We start from the raw sequence: 11669 nt of genomic DNA on the forward strand, positions 1-11669 counted from the left end.
TATTCTTCATGAAAAATTTAAAGCCGTAGGCTACATAAATCTGATAACTTATGAAATCTGTTTTATAATGTAACTTAATGTGATAATTGCATTGATGCTTTGGTGTTCTTTTACTCTTGTATCATCACAGTAGCAGAAATAAGAAGTAAGCTGTGGTTGATTCAAGTATTTAAATCAAAATGCAAAACAATTATTAACACTAACAGACACTAAAAGTTGTGTAACTTAACCAAACTACAGCAGTGTCTCTTTAAAGTCCTCCGGCAGCAGGAATCAGGGGTAATATCCACAGGCTAACACGCCCTGAGTCTGTTACATGAACGAATCTGGCAATCCCCGATGCTCCCGAGTGGTCTCGTCTGCATGCTTTAGCACACTAGAGTCTAGTATACAGGTTTGTAGCAGTGAATTCAAGTGAGCTTTTAACACCGCTTTTATTTACATGACTGGCAGTTAATTTGACGACGTATTAAAGCCAAGTAGGTGGGAGATGGTGAGAGGTTCTGTCCTGTGGGACGTTAGATTGCATACAGCTAATTCCTGGAGGCAGTCTAAACTACATTTGTAACAAACTTGCAAAAGTATCAGTAGAAAAGATTAGAAAAGTTTATTTTTGGCCCTGACTACCACAGTTATCGGCTTTATGTACCACAAAGAGAAATACAGAGTCCTGTGTTGGAATGAATGGGAATACAGAATGTGAAAAACACTTCTGGGACCAGCAGCTACTCCCATGTTGCAGCTCATATGAAAGCTGCTCTTGAGTAGCATTATGGAAAATTTAGGATCCAGTGTTTTTGTAGCTTGATCCATACCAGAATCTAAAATCAGACTCATTCACTCTTTTTCTTGTGAGTACCGCTTTAACTTTTCCTGTTGACACACTAAATGTAGATTTGATAGAACAGTATGCTTTTGTTGCACCTAACGCTGCGCCCTGCATTATCTACACCAAGCAAATAAGTCTTTAATTTACCATTTGTGTACTATTTAAATGAGAATCTGTCTCAGCGAATCAGTTGATGCTTGTTTGTTTACTCCCTGTAGCACCTCTGGCACTTACGGTCAGCTAATCACTGGGATGATTTGATTTGTGCCAAATGTCTTTTTTTCACTTGATTTGATGGTGTTGTCTTAATCAGGAAGACTGAGCAGCCAAGTCGCTCTGATGTCTGCTTGAACAGTGGATGCCAGGTATCGTAAATGCTGATTACCCAGAGTATGTATTGTATATAGATGCTCCTTTATTCTGTTAATCAGAAAGCAAAGTATTCTAGGATGATTTGCACAGTTGTCCAAGTGTAAAGTGTGATCATTATAAAGGCGAACAAACATTCACATTTTAAGTATTTGACACTTGACAGACTTGAGCTGTTAATGGTCCCCAAAACAACACTGTTTTCTGGTACGGCTGACCTCAACCCTCCGTTCTCTCTCATTCTTATTCCCTCAATTTCTGATATACATACACACACACACACACACTCAGGTGGCGTGGTTATGGTTGTCAGATATGCCAGCTGTGTTAATAATGTAGTGAAGGTTCAGTGTTATCTGAGCCCGGAAGCCTGCACAGGGCAAGTCTGCCATCTACTGAGAAAAAGAGAGGAGACTTGCTGTACATCTCTCCTGTGGTGAGGCATATAGCCTCTTCTGTATTATGATGCAGATATTCATCTTTATCTTGCTTGGTGTGATTTTAAGTCGTTATCTGGTGTGTGTCACCAAAGGTTGGCTAAACTGTCAAGTAGAACTAGATGTTTTGATCTCTAGATTTGGTTGTTTTAACACATTTTTCAGTATATCTTTAGAAATCAGTGAGCATGGGAACAAGGCTGTCATAGCTCTCTCCGAACATAAAGAAATAATAGTCTTCTGGGCTTTCTATAATATCGGCTCATGTTGACCATTTGTTGGTTTCATCATGCTAACAGAAACCTAACCAGCTAAGGCTTAGCATACAGGGGAGGCTAGCTGAAGATGAGTTTCGACTGTAGAAAGAGCAAACGATTATTTACAGAATTTTTGTTAATATTAGTTAATGTCATGTCACTAAACTTCTCAACCTGTAACAGACTTAACACTAACCTCTTGTAATGTCTACATGTTTTAAAAGCTAAAGCAAAAGAATTCTCTTTCTTTATGTTCTCTAGTAAATATATTAGGTATCATTTCTGAAATATTTGTCTACATCTATATGTTCACCCACTGTTAATGGATACTTAACAAAGACACTGTCTGAGAGTTTATTTCTAACACTGTGCACTAGTACTGAAACAAGGTTACATCCATGCTAGCACCTCTTTCAGCTCTGAGCCAAATGCTAATGTCAGCTTGCTAATATGCTGATGTTTATACGGGCATAATGATTCCCACATTTACCATTTTACTTTAGTGTACCAGCATGCTAACATTTGCTAATTAGCAATAAACACAAAGCACGGCTATACACTGGTTGGAATATTAGTTTTTCAAGTGTTAACTCATAAAGAAAAATAGCCTATAGGACAAATTAAAATTTGACCTGATGATGACTCTAGATAAAATGTCATCAGCAGAACTTATTATAATTAATCCTGAGGGAAACATTAATCTGTGTACAAAATGTCTTGGCAATCCAACCGATAGTTGCGGAGACATTTCACAAATAAAAAAATCACAAATGTCATCCTCATGTTGGCACCAGAGGAAAAGTCAGAAGATCAACAAAGTCGTCAGGGCTCATCTTCTGGGGACCACAAACGTCCGAACAAAATGTTTTGACAATCCATCAAGCTGTAAAAAATATTTCAGTCTGGACCAACGTGGTGAATTAACTGACAGACTGACACCACCATAGCCAAGTGTTGAAATGAACTCTGGTAGTGTTAATTAGTGTTTGCTGATTTTGCTTTCTACTTTTCCCCATCTAAACATGTTGTATCTTATGGTTTCTCTTCCTTATATTTTCTTATATCCAATGAAGCCAAAAAAAGAAAGCTTAAAAATAATAACAGTGTATGTCAGTTTTGGAGGATTTTGGAAGGATGAGTACATCCATGTTTTTCTTCAATTGCTCTCCATCTTAGCAGCCATTTGGCCACCTACAGCACCGCAACACTGACAAGTGTGCTGTAGAAAGAATGAAAAATCTGTTTAAATTATTCTACGTGGGTGTCCTTTTGAAATTTCTGGGCCCAAAGCTGTTAATTCCACTTCTGATTGATTACTTTAAGAAAAAAATAAATCCCATTTCAATTACTAATTTGACCCCGCAGCAGCTTCCAGCACACTTAAATATGTATGAATGTCACACATACAGTCACTAATCATAGTGAGCCCACAAGTGAAACTGTGGATTAAAAAAGAATGTATATATTGTATAACTCCCACGCAGTGTTTTTAATCCCTACATATCCAATTTTTGCACAATTGAAGGGATTTGCGCAAAGTTGTGTTTGACAGAGAAGATGAAATGGAAGATAAACTTTTCTTTCTCTTAGAGTATCTGTCCCAATGCATCATTCATCAAAAAACTGATCAAAACTCTATCTCCTTCATCATGTCCGCGTGTTGCACATACCTATATATCTTCGCGTCTGTGCAGTTATCTCTTCACAGCCCAAGCTGAAGATATACAGTAGAAACTTCATCTTTTCTGTCTCATCCTGCACAGGGGTTCCTGCACTGTGTCACCACTGAGCTCAAAGGGGGAATCTGTGACTTGATAAGTCCGGGTAACATCAAGGAGAAGCGATGTTTTATTCATCGGCACAAAGCTCCTGAATTCACTCAAATCAAATTCGCCCGCCTTTGTTTGAGAGATCAAGCTTGAGGTTTGACACATATAGAAATGATTGGATTTCTTAGACTTATAAAAAATAAAAAATAAATAAATAAAAAAAAAGGAGAGAGGGAGGGAGAAAGTTATGAGTGCAGAAGAAGACAGGGTGATGTTTTTTGTGGAGTTTTAATGAGAATATCCATTTTTAAATAATGTAAGAATTAGCCTAATAGCTGAACAAGTTTATTTTCCTATATTAGAAATTTTAATGAAAAAATGTTATTGCCCAAACTCTTGCACAGTGACTTTTATTCTGTTCTGTTTCACTTTCAGTTTTTCACACAATCCGCTCCAGCATTTCTTTTTTTTTTTTTTTTCTCTCTCCATAAGTCATCCGCTCTCACATTCGGGGTGACCTTGGCACCCTGCTGATCCACTTGTTTTGTTGCGATTCTTTCATCCTGTGTTTCTCTCTCATGCCTCCCTCCTTTCAGATTCCATTTTTCTATCCCTCCTCTCTCCCACTCTGATCTCCTGCTGTCAAATAAATTCAAATACTTTTTTTAGAGTGGCTGCACACCGAGGTCAGATGTGATTTAGAAAAATTTAGGATTTGCTTTACTTTCAGATTGGACAATGCTGTAATTGCCATAAAGGTCTCATCTCACGATAAGTGCTGAACAAACCCGAGACGAGCCCTGCAGGGATTTAAAAACGATTAGGAGTGAATTTTTATGAAGTACGTTTGGGTTTTTATCTCATCTGCTCAAACGTTCTTTTTTTTTTGTAATTTTTTTTGTTCTCGTTTTATCTTCCGTCTTGTTTCACCGCGTTTCATCAACTAAAGTAAATTAAACTAAACCCCTAGACTCACTTCACATATCACAGCAGCAACTTCGAGTGTCAACTGTGTGATCCAGGTCACTGCAGCAATGTCAAAGAGTTACAGTGCTGTCTCATTCTGAATCTACGTCGCACCCAGGTCTGAAGATTTCAAAATTTAAGTAATTTCTTAAAAATTTACAAACTTTATTTTTGGTTTCTGGTCAGTATGTTGACCTAGAGGGAGATTAACCTTCATTATTTCATCATAACTTCAGCAATCAAGCTTTAAAACAAGAAAAACATTCTGCCTATTGAGTGACAAAAATCCTCATTTTAGGTAGCGCCAAGAAAATAGCACGTTTCCTGAAAAATAGATTTGCACTGGTTCAATTTTCTCACCCACTAGCAGATCATTTTCAAAGTATTTTACACTTAGTCATGGATTTTCATGTCTAGCACCTCATCTTATAAAGATTTTTAACCCAGTCATCTTGCATAACAAAAGGTGGAAGGTGGGTTTATATATCTACACATAGATATGCTTTAACTGTAAACGGAGAGGAGGATAAACCCAAGCTGTTTATGATCATTATGTAAAGTACATTTCCAAGCCCTTCATTCACCTGCACAGTGTACAACCAATAGTTATCATACCCTATAAGATATGTAGTGCTGTTGATCTGTTGCACCAGCTACAGGTCAGTCAAACTCCTTTAAGGCAGCTGAACAGCCACTGGCAGTCTCTCTCTCTAAGTGGAGGTGTCCTTGTAAATCTAATATGTGCCGCAGTCTGTCAGTCAGTGGCGTGTCACATCTTTTAGACCTCAGCGTGGCTCAGCACTGACTCCGTTTGGACTTCATCATGTCTTCTGACACAGTGTTGACGATAACAACAAGGTAATTGCCTCAGAAAAGCAGCTGACACCTATTAGACTAACCCTGCTCCATAGCTAGTAGCTTCTTTTTTGTTACTGTGGTTGAAGCTTTCTCTGTAACGGCGGTGTCACTCATGGAGCTTGACAGGAACTATCACAGATAATTTTAGGTGCCAGACAAAAACACTACAATTAGGACGCAGCTTTTTGTGAATCATCAGTAGAAAGTCTACAGTTAGTCGGGCTGGGTGTGTGTGGAAGCAGGATGAGAGCAAGGAAACATTAAGCTTCCTCCCAACCACAAAGGTTTTTCGAGCCTGATACATTTTCAAAACAGTCAACATTTAAAAGATTATATTAAAAAAACATTAAACACATAAATCATTAACTATTTTAAAATTTCAAATCAAAGAGTGTCCTTTGTACACAGGATATCGCAATGCTGCCAGCTACGAGGGTGGACTCAGAGAAATGTAATTATTGAAATCAAAAATTAGAGAATACAGAACACGAATCCAAAAAATGTAATTGTAATAAGCAATTAAATTATCTAAAAAAAACCACCACAAAATAAATGATCATGTATTTCTGAGTTTAAACTTCCTTTAAACCTGTGGTTCACCTACACAGGTACGACTGGTCAGGGCCGCGGGAAGCATAATGTTCTTATAGTTTTGACATGACCTGTTCTACTCTCTCAGAATCACTTCTTACCTTGACCCTAACCAGTCTGCAAATTTTTCTTTTTTTTTGGCAAACCACCAACTAAAGAGAGAACAACTGAAGTCCAGTCTTCCCAGGAGAGCAGGTTGCAAGGTTGTAATTTTTCCCTGGAGACTGAGACAGCTACTGCCAGCACCCGCCGGTTTATCGGTGTTAGCACTGCCACCACTAAGGTGCCTGCTGCTAACAGGTGGCTAACCTGGGCTAGGCTAGGCTACTGGCTTGCCGGCATTTGAGGAGCTTCCAGAGCCACCCAACTTCAATTTTCCGGCCAGACGTTTTGGGAAAGAAACTTTCAGCCATGCATTTACACTGACTTGGTTTGCTAAACGGAAGTGGGTTCATTACGTGGATGAGTGTGGTCGCGTTGTGTGTTTTGCATGCGTGAAGAGGCAAGAGAGGGAAACCGGTTGATTTTTTTGTAGCACCTTCACCTTGCAGAGGAGCTGGACCCAGGCCGTCCTGATGCTGGGCGATGTCACCGGAGAGTCTCTGTCACAGTTCAAGATGAAGCAACATGTCTATCTAAGCTCCATCCACAAACAAGGGCTCTGTTTACAGAAGCTGAGAAAGTCTGTGCCTGCCCACCTCTGTGGCCTCATCTGAGCGGACTATGAAAACATGGCAACACCATGACCCAGAAGAGACTGGACACTGGACATCCATGCACTTATGAGAGACTTTCCACAACACCTGAGCGTAAGGCCACATTTGGATTGTTACAACTACTGAAGCACATTATCTGCAGCTCAAAGTAAGTTATTTGGTTTAAGCTGCCGCCGAGCAGTTTAATATTCAGCTGTCAATTACTTTTAACATCACGCCGATATAACTTTGCTGAAAAAATGTGCGTACTTGGATATGTTCTTGTGTGCTGTGCACAATGAGCTTTTGGATCTGCTCGTTACAATAGAGGCATACATTTGATGGTGTAGTATTGTAAGCTGCCGCCGAGCAGTTTAATATTCAGTTGTCAACTACTTTTAACATCACACTGATATATCTTTGCTGCAAAAATGCTGTTGTTGCTACTGCTGCTGCTTTTTTGGTGTGAGTGTGTGGCAGTATTGTTGTAGGCATATGTTGTATTTGTATGGATTGGGGTAAAATGCTCCTCCCACTTCAGCACCCCCACTGCCCTGCGACTGGTGACCTGTGTGCCCTGTCCACTCTTAGCTGTGATGGGCTTATCCTGCACAGGATGAGCATGTATTGATATTTATATTCATATTGTATGCATGGATGTGTCATTGGCATGACATTTTATTTTTCTGCCTGAGGCTAAAGTGTCTTCTCTTTTGACTGGATCTTTTCCTTGTTTCAAAAACATGGAGGTGAGCATGTGATAAAGAGAACATTTTTGTTTTAATAAGATGAGTCTGTATGTTGTTATGATTAAAAATATTTCTTGCTTTGGCATGTTGTAATAATGAGAAAAATTATATGAAAATAATAAGGTGATAAAATTATTCTTCAAACAGCATATCAACAAAAAATGTCATTTTACGCATGCAAAATATTTAGTCATGGTGAAAAAGATTGCAACATTTTGTGTTAGTAGAAAATAAGCTATGCTTAGCTTTTTTATGTGATTGGAGCATCAATACGCTGCCATATTCAGGACATTAACTACTAAATCAAAACTCTTATACATGACGTTTGGTGACATTTTGTAATTCCCAGCATGGTCCCACCAATCCCTTTTGAAAAGGATTCTGAGGACACTGAGTATTAATGATAATAATAATAATAATAATAATAATAATAATAATAAGCAGTGATGCTTTAATTCCTCTTGAAAATTAAGTTAAAACATGAATGTCAGTGTTAAGAGTTGAATTTTTTTTGCCCTAATCTTCATATTTTATCTACTTGTGGGCACCCTTGGGGATTCACCACTCCCAATCAATTAATGTGGAATTCCCTAGCGTCTGAATGCTTAGTTATGTTTTGCATTCATGTGCAGCTCGACAGGCAGAGCACGGGGGTTAGAAATTTAATTCACGTTCAAATATGGACACACTCATGATCCTGAAAGGTGCTTTGGAGGGAAACTGCCCCACCTCTGTCCTTACAAGTGCTTCGGCAGCTCAAACGCTGCATAAATCAGACGACTTTACAGCTGAAACTAAGTCACGTGCAGGTGGTAAATCAGAAATAAGCAGGTTTATCCTGCATGATAAAACCATGCTTGCTTGTTTGTGTGTCAGCTGATAGGTGTGCAAGGACTGATGTTGACTGGCTGTGATCACCTATGCAAATCTGATTAAGCTCTGTTTAATCACACCAAATCAATCAGAGTGGCGTCACTCAGAGATGTTCAGATGACTCCGGTCCCGACAAACATTTTTCTGATTTGTTCGTTTTTATATTAATGAAGCCTTTGATCAATGTTAGCTGCTTTAGGGCAGACAAATTAAACTCACAATTGCTTATTAAAAAGATTCATGCAGCTCTTAAGTGTAATATTATTTTTAGAAACAGTTTCAATCAAGTCTACCTTTGCACAAAATTGAAGATGAAACTCAAGCTGAATATTTTTTTCATGAGTTCCCCCTCCTCCTGTGAATGTGCTGCATATTGAATGCCCTGATAAAGTATCTCATTTGTCACCGGCCTGAGTAGAAACCGTCGTAGTATATTGTAAAGCTATGAGTATTTTTTGTGGTACTTTTGTGGAAGCCGAACAATGAAATACTCTAGTTTCCAAATCTCCATGCGCTGAGCACAGTTGGTGCCAAAGCTGACTTTGTCTGTCCCAGTCTGGGTAAACATGGCAGCCGTCAGCATGGACTCGCCCTGGCTGTTTAGGACAATCTCTCTGTGCTGTGCGTGTGCACATCTGCATTGGCATTCCAGCGCTCACAGCTTCTGTTTGCCTCTGTCTAAAATTGGCCAGGTTATCTTTTCTTCTTCTTCTTTGGTTGAGATTTAGTTTCTAAAGTGGTCTTTCTTTCCTTTTTTATTGCTGCCCTTTCATATCTTATTCCTGTACTGCTTCCCTTTTAAAAACATTCCACCTTTCCTTTTTTTTTTTTTTTTTTCTGCGCATGAAAAAGGTAGACGGCAAGCCCCAGTAGGTCACAGTGCATTAACCACACTAATAAACCCATTACACTGCAATGGAATGGGATCCAAACGAGAGAGGGAGAGGGTGTTGAGTGATGGGGATAAAGAAAGGAGAGAGGCTGATTTTGGCAGAGTGGAGTGGTAGACTGAGGAGGGAGAGATGAAGCACAGTGGCAGGTTGGGTAAAAGCCTCACTGATACACACTCACTATGTGTGTGTGTGCCTTTAAGCTCTCTGTCTATTCATTATGTTTTCTAGCAGCATTCATTAAGGAGAGGATCTGCCATCTTCTGCCAGGGCATTGCATCACTTTCTGCTCCTGCACGGCTCCTCTTTCTGAGCATTAGCCTCATTGTGGGGCCAATTACAACACTGCAGTGCCGTTTGGGGGCCATAAATATCCACAATGTGTCCCCAACCTGTAAAGCTCCTGTGAGGGAAGACAGGAAAGCGGGGAAGTAGAAAGTAGGAAGAGAATATGGGACAAAGTAGCAGCTGAATGCAGTTTTAAATGTACTGCTCTAGAATCAGTGAGCGAGCTTGTTGCAGAGTGAACAGCTGTCACTGACATTTATAACTCTGAAGTGAAGCTAGTTTGGCAAGTACAGTATACTAAGTCTATCTATCTATCTATCTATCTATCTATCTATTTAATAGTAATATTATATTTCCTTTTCGTTAATGAATATATTTCCACATACTTTTAGCGATATCTCACTATGTACCTAAAGTTATGATAACAGAGCATTACACTTATGTGTGTTTCTGGAATACTTCATTCCAAAAATATATGTGATGTTGCCATGGTTTTGCTTGTACAATATTGCCAAAAGTTTTTGGACAATTCAATGTGCTTTTTAACACCATGATAAAACCTTGGCCATTAATATTTGAAAGATGATTTTAGGTTCCATGACTGTAATGGATGATCCAAAGAATCTATATGTCTAATCTTAGCATTATATACAGTGTATTATACTATAAATAGAGGTTAGCACCTGTCAAACATGCAAAATGTATGTATGATACTCACTTTCAATTTGAAGATTTTGAATGGCAACGTACTACCTACTTGCACTATTTGACAGTTTCATTGGATTTAGATATAATGACGTAGTAATGATGTTTAAATGTTTATATGCAGTATGCTTTCCATGCTAGGGCGAGGAAATAATATAATGTCCTCGAAAGCTCTTGCTAAGTAAGATACAAAACTGTACAAGTTAAAAAAAAGATCAGATTAGCTGATCGAACAATACACATTCCTTCACCTCTGGATTTCTAACATGTCTGTGTACTTGACAGTAAAAACAAGTGTGATGTGATTCTGGTCTCTCATTGCTGACCAAACATCCACTCACACTGTCGGTCTCACAGTCAGGGAGTGGCTGCTGCTGTTGGCTTCCTCTGATGCTCTGCTGACCCCATGTGGCCGTCACTGTAACTGCAGCTGTGAAGCGAGGGGGGGCAATAAGTTGGGCTGCTGTGAAAGGCTGGGATTTGTTGCTGTGTACAGTAGTGCCCAAACAGCACATTCATCACCGGCAGACGTCCCCGCTCCTCTCCTACTGTGCCGAATTGATGAACCATCAACACAAGTTTCATCACGTTCACTTTATATTGATAAAGCAATCATGCATGCTTTTCTTCTGTGTATCACGGTTTCCCCCACTCTCAAGACAAATGGGGTGTCAGAATGATGTTTTTCCCCCACACTTCTGCTGCGAGGAGGATGTGGGCTCCAAACGGAGGGTCACAACTGTTTTCTGCTGGAAACGAGACGCTTTGAGCTCAGCTGAACTGCTAATGGGTTACAATGTGTTAATTGATTAATTTCAAATTGTGAAAATATTTCAAAAGTTTGGTTGTAATGAATTACAATTTGAAGGGACAATACCAGCCTGAATTTAAAGTATTTAACAGTTATACTTCCTGTTTTATTGCGTGAAATAATTCCCAAAATTCAATTCATCTTTCTTGGTTTCAAAATTTCATAAAAACTGACACATTTCAAAAGACAAGTCTACAATTAGTTTGTCATTCAAATGATACTTTATCAGCAACATTTTAGATAAGTAAAGAAAAAGAAAAAACACCTAAAATTAGCCGGTTTCAGCTTATCATCAAATGTGAGGATTTGCTATTAAATATAAGAGATTAACTGGAATCAGCTAATCCTTTCAGCTCCTTCTGACTTGCAAGACACAGACTTTTAAACCAGATGGACAGAATTGAAGCAGCAGAAGTTGAGATGATCTGACTTTTATCCATACTTTTAGTATGGGTCAAGCCCAAAAAACAGAGGATCCTACACTTCCCATGATGCAACTCAATAGAGTCTTTTGTTAAACACTCCCTGCTTGGCACAAAAATATCCATATATTTCAAACTTTACCTCTCCAGTTTTGTATTA

Source organism: Seriola lalandi, unplaced genomic scaffold (genome assembly GCF_002814215.2).
Source record: "Seriola lalandi dorsalis isolate HSWRI2012SDOR001 ecotype SW California unplaced genomic scaffold, Sedor1 jcf7180002054658, whole genome shotgun sequence".
NCBI lineage: Eukaryota > Metazoa > Chordata > Actinopteri > Carangiformes > Carangidae > Seriola > Seriola lalandi.